Source organism: Nannospalax galili, unplaced genomic scaffold (genome assembly GCF_000622305.1).
Source record: "Nannospalax galili isolate Female #2095 unplaced genomic scaffold, S.galili_v1.0 scaffold550, whole genome shotgun sequence".
In the NCBI taxonomy this organism is placed as follows: domain Eukaryota; kingdom Metazoa; phylum Chordata; class Mammalia; order Rodentia; family Spalacidae; genus Nannospalax; species Nannospalax galili.
The window spans coordinates 3,933,316-3,939,502 of NW_008329138.1; the positions used below are offsets into that span (position 1 = coordinate 3,933,316).

The window sequence follows — 6,187 nt, forward strand, 5'->3', positions numbered from 1 at the left end:
CAAACACAATATGATCTATCTCATTTTTGTTTGCAAATGAAGAGTATAAGGGAAAAACACAAAACATCAGAGTAAAAAGTGAATGCCTGAGTCATCGCGGGCTCGACAGTAAGAAGAATGGTAGAAGCCAGGTTTGTCTGCTAGCCAGTCTGAAAACAGTGGTCTGCTGCAACTGTCAATTCTGCTGTGTGCTCTAAGGTTCAAGTCAATGTCCATGTCCTTGGTTACCCAAGTCTTCATTCACACAAAGCAAGTAAATTCAAGTATGTTCCAGCCATAGGAGATCCACCTGAAAGAAAACAGCCTCTTATCTATGCATTAGCTGTAGTTCCACTATCCAGGCACTGGACTTTAGAAATGCAGTTCTGCTTTCTGAGATGAAGATTGGTAGTAAAGAGTACTAGAACCTTCCATGTCTGCTTTGCACTTTTTGCCAGAACCATCAAGACACCTCAATGGCAGGTGGAAGATACATATTGAATAGAACCTTCTATAGTGTTACTGGGCAACCTCACAGGAAAGAACAATTGTCAAAGAAAAGCAGCCTCTGTGATGGGGAAAAGAGCTGTATGCAAGCTCTTCACCTGAATTAACACTGTTCCTGCTCCCCTGCTTTTCCTACTGCCTAACCCTTAATGTTGTCCTAGGACGTTTATTTTGTTAATTATCTAGGTCCATTATAAAGTGAGATGACCTCACTCATAAGTGCACTTAAATATTTCCTTCAGAAGTATCTTTTATTATGTTCCTGGAAGAGTTTGTTTTGTGAGTTTTATAATATTCGTGGAGAATGATGGCATGAATTTAATTCAGTTTGAAGAAGTAGATAAAAGATAAGTTTAACAAAAGACCCATGGGATAACAATAAGAAAATTAGGTAGAATAATGCATCCAAAGAAATGCAAATCTTTGGAAGCTGATTAGTACTGTTAATGCTGAAATAAAGCAAAAAGCAGCTGACAGACCAGAGAAGTCTACAGGTCACCCACATTCACACTGCTGGGCCTCTGACCAGGTGCTCTGACTTCACACATTCAGAAAGTGTTTCATTCTTAGTTGAATTTTACTGCTATGAAATGTACTATAGATGGAAGGGCTTCTTAACTGAAGAACGCTTCTCACAGTTTTGCATACTAGAATCCCAAGGTGAGGGTGCCATCACATGAGCTCTGTGAGGCCCTTCTCCTGGTATCATACCTGCATTCCATGGGACTGTGTCTAGGAAAAACAACTGAAAAATAATGGAGTCAGTATGTACAGGAATATCAAGCCTAACCTCAAAGCTATTATGTATTTAATAGTAGTAGTAGTAGTAGTAGTAGTAGTAGTTATTGTAGTAGTAGTAGTAGTAGTAGTTTTTGTTGTTGTAGTATTTCCTTGTGTAGTTTTAACTCAAAAAGTAAATATTTAGATCAAATTCCTGAAAAAGAAATGTTCATTCTCTTGGTAGACTTACCCCTGAGTCCACCTTTCTATAAAAACACGGAGACTTCTCTGGGATAGATTCATCCATTTAAATGTTCTTTACATAAAATTCAAAAGAACATTAGTTCCAATAGCAAAAGGATGAAGTCTGTCAGCATAACACACTTAGAGGGACTAGCATTGTGAATAAAGGAGTTACCTCCACTTGTAGCATTGGGAAGGTTTGTAGAATAAATCTAGAAACATAAAATTGCCTAGGTAACCATCACCTTATGTTCACCATTTAATTAGGGGTACAGTGTATGCAAACGGAAGTTAGTTACAACGTTGTTGTATCTTTACAGTTGTCAACGCTGTTGTAGTCTCACATGGGGAAAGAGATAGAGAACTATTTGGCAACTTCTACAGGGCTTAGGCTTCCAGCGTAATACACATTGTCCATCCCAAAGCCCACATCTCCTAATTTTATCTTGTTGGAAGTTGGGATTTCAATATATGAATTTAAGGGAGAGGAGCAAAAATATGCAATTCAAATCATGAGTATTTATTGAATAAAATCAACACGTGTTTTTCCATGTAAAGCACAAAATCGGTTTTCTTTTATAATTGGGTGATAATTGACCTTCTGCCAACTGCTGCACAGAAGGCCAAAGTCACTGAGACATTTGCTGTGTTTTCAAGATAACTGCAAAATCTATAGCTTAAATGTCAAAGAAAATTCGTATTTAGACAATGCAATACCCAACAGAAACTAAGGAATCTAAAGCTTCGACAATTCTGTATCTTAAAATCTGTAGGTCTGTGTGTGACAGGGAAATTCTATGCATAAGTTTTTTTTTTTTTTTGGTCTTGTGTAAATCTTTTGTTTTGTTTTGTTTTGTTTGAACAGAGCTTCACTGTGTTGCTCTGAGATGCCTGTAGCTTCCTGTGTAGACTGTGCTGACTTCAAACTCACAGAGCTCTGCCTGTCTTTGCCTTCTGAAGACTGTGCCACCATGCCCAGCGACTTGTATATTTCTTTAGAAAATGTGGTTTCTTTAGTAAATAGAAAAAGTGGTTCATCTGAAGAACCAAGGGTATGAGATCTATTGTATTCACACTAAAATTTAATTAATCACATCATTAAAATAGGTACATAATAAACCATCTAAATTTTCTCAATGTATTTCATTAAAAACATCTGTTATAGTTCAGAGTAAAATCAACCAGATTTGTCAAGTACCAAAATTACAAGCAGTGCTATCGAAATGAAAAAAGGTCACAAATAATAGACAAGTGAGCATCACTTGAGGTTCACAATGTAATTGCGGACAGGAAGCATTTGCACATGGAAATAGACGACAGCATTGTTACATTTCTTTGCTGACATAGAAACTAAGTGCATAAGAGCTAATTGGATAATTAAGTGGCTTTCTTTAGCTGCTTACTATCTTCCTAACTTAAGAGAGAATGATTTTGTAAGTAACTTTGACATTAAAAACAAAGGAGTTCTATAAGAAATCACACAACTGGAACTGCCTTTTGTTTGTGTTCCTCTTTTTTTCGAAGCCCCTATTAGCACATTCAGGTAAGATTGTTCTATTTCTTGATTAAGTGTCTGCTGTCTGGTGCACTAACATCCCCTATTACTCTGTTTTTGCATTGCACGTAATGCTGGTAAAAGTATTTATGTAGCTGTCCTTATAATCTTTGGGTTAAAAATGAACAGCTTCATTTGTCCTGTCAGTACATATTATGTGAAAGCAGAGGATTTTTATTTTCTTAAAGTCATGACCGTCAGTTACTCTCCTGAAAGTGGCCTACAGCAGAATGATCCCAAAAGAAAATTTCAGAGGTTTTAGTCCATGGCCAGCTCTCTCCAGTGTTCTTAGGGCTTTGTCAAAACAGACACCTTATGGCACAAATGTGTGGTGGTGGAAATTTGCTCACCTCATGGTACAGGAAGAGACACAGAGCAGAATTAGTTTCAAGGAATACCCTAGGATACACTTACATTGACCTACTTCCTCCATATCTTTATTTTAACATTTAAAGGAAAATGACATTCCTACAGCTTTCCCAGCCCAGGCAGCCCAGTAAGTCATACACAGGTAGTACTTGAAGTCTACAACACTGGGTGATCACTGGGGAATCAGGGTCAAGTGTCAACTTTTCCCCACAGTGAGACATTCATCTCCTTCAAGGCTATCTTTCCCAGCATAGCCTGTGGGGGACAGCTGCAGGCCAATTTACGTCCAGATTAGTAAAAGCACATTGTTTCTGGGGGGCCAGGCAAAGCCACATGTGCTATGGAGGGTCTTTCTGGACAGCAAGGCGTAGTGGCTGAGGGTGGTGATGATGGTTTAGGAGGTCTCAGTGGCATGTTCCTGAAATTTGTGCAGTGGTCTTCATTCAGGATTCTCTATGACAATTTGCTTTTTTGGCATGTCAATGTCTTTGATGAATTTTATATGATCCAGGGGTGTTCAAGGACCTCTGCTAATGTTAGCCTCTGGCTTGCGGTATGCTTGAACAGTCTCAGTGAGGTCCCTAGCTCCCTCTGTCACAAAGTCAGGGAATGTGAATTCAACCTGTGATACCCTTTCAGAGTCTCTTGGTGAGTCTACACATCCAAAGGGGGCATCCCAATCAGGAACTCATAGCAGAGAAGTCCCAGTTTTCAGTGGTCCACCTTCTCATCATGCATGTGGCCTTCGATCGTCTTAGGGGCTAGGTAGTCCAGGGTGCCACACAGCAATGTTCTCCTGGAAGATGGTGTATGTACAGACTACCCAAAGTTTGTGATCTTTATTTCTCTGTTTGACCTAAGGAGCAGATTCTCGGGCTTAATGTCTCTATGGACGACTCTCTTTGAATGACAGTAAGACAGAGCATTCACCAACTTGTTAATGTAAGTGGAGGTTCTCTGCTTGTCAAACTTGGGGAGTTTCTGGAGCTTTCTGTAGACAGTGCTAAGGGGTGTGCATTCTAGAATGAGATATATCCTGGTGAACATTAACCTTAAAATGTGAGCCAATTTAAAACTTTTTCCCTTGATTTTTTTTTTTCACGGCATTTACCATAACAATAATAAAAGTGATTAAGTGAAATTAAATAATGCCTAGTTAGTTTTAAAAAACAGAGGGAACCATATTAGTATAACAACCTACTGGCAAACTATACATACCATCAAGAAATATATGTCTAGGTAAGGTTTATCTGAGAACAATTGGTCTTTGACCAAGCTTTATCTACACAGCACATGGTAATTAAAAGTACCAGACTAGTGGAACTAACCTTCTTGGACATTTAGCAGAAATACTTTAAGGCCTATACTAATTTGGGCAAAGGGACATAAAGGACAGTTTTTGCTCCTTGCCCTCCTAGGTCAACTAGTTCCAGGGGACTATGAGCATCTCTCAAAATATCCTGTAACTGTGGTGAGTCACCTGCCCTCTTGATCAAGGAGGCTGTGGGGACACCCCAAGATAGAATTGAACCACTGTCCAGTCTACAAAGAGGCGGGTCAACAGAGGAAACATTTCCTCCATGCTTCCAAGTGAAGCCAGCCATGGTCAAGTAGGACCTTTGACTTATCTTCACATAGATGGAACTGGTAAAAGAAAGGAGCCAGGGGCTCCTCCCAAGGCCATGTGACCCCTGAGGAACAGATCCTTAAATGGCCTTAAGAGTAAAAATAAATTGGTATCTGGGCCAACTGTATGGCCTTAAACACCCAAAAGGAAATATAACCAAAGATTAAAGGGGCAATATAATTTTTTAAGAGTGCATATGTATAGCTGCATAACAAGAAACAATGCCAGATAGGTGATATATTCTTTGGAGCTGTTGGCCAGGATAGCCCAAGAGACTCCCAGATAGTAATCCAGCATAAAACTGGGAAAATGAACAGCAGACCCCAACCTTATCTAAAGGAATATTGACAACTGATTGATGCTAGATGAGGAACAGCTGACCTTCCTAAAACAAAGACTTCTAGATAGACTGACTAGATTCACCAGATGAACAAGTAGTGGGGAACACCTGGGGGTGCCGACAACACAGCAGACAGTAGCAGGGATATCAGAGTATAAGGGCTCTAGTAGGGGGGAACCTATGGGAAGGTGCCATCTGGGAAGTGGGTATATAGATGAATAAGATTGGGATGTTCTGTGTGATATACGCACAAAAAAATCAACTAATTTAAAAAAATGAGTTATATTTGATGAGGAAGCATAAAAATTTATGTCATGTTGATTAGTAGAGGGTGATAAACATTACCACTGAAATCTATCTGATGACTTTATAACCAAACCCAGGTGCCAAGGATCTGAGTGCAACCAACCATGACTAGCAATAATCAGATACATACAGATTAGAATGCAAGCACCAACATCTAAGTGTTATTAGCAAAAGCAATGAGTCTTTCTGTAAGAAACTATTTTAAAGTGAAATGGAGATCTTTCTTAAAGGTTAAAAACTCATTCAACTTTATGTCTTACAAGGTTTACACTGAGTTCAATATTGTATAGCTGTATTAATTCAACTGTGAACCTAAAAATTTTATAACCACTTTTGAAAGAGATGTATTTGACTCTGGAAATTATTATTGAGTATGTTAAAGCTGTAGTGAAATGCTTCTTCTAAAAAATAAAAAAAATTGTGTAGTGTTCTGTGAGAGCCACAGTGTCATATGAGCAAAGGCAATGTTGATGTGTGTGAGTGATTGTGAATATATATTGTAAAGATAAAGCAGGCATTAGACTTTGAAGAACAAATTGGG

The 6,187-nt window shown here is 38.7% G+C and overlaps 1 pseudogene; it reads right to left on the bottom strand.

Moving 5' to 3' along the window:
* Nucleotides 1-3,826: 3,826 nt before the first annotated feature.
* Nucleotides 3,827-5,566, bottom strand: LOC103734262 (annotated as a pseudogene).
* Between the last annotated feature and the right edge of the window lie 621 nt (nucleotides 5,567-6,187).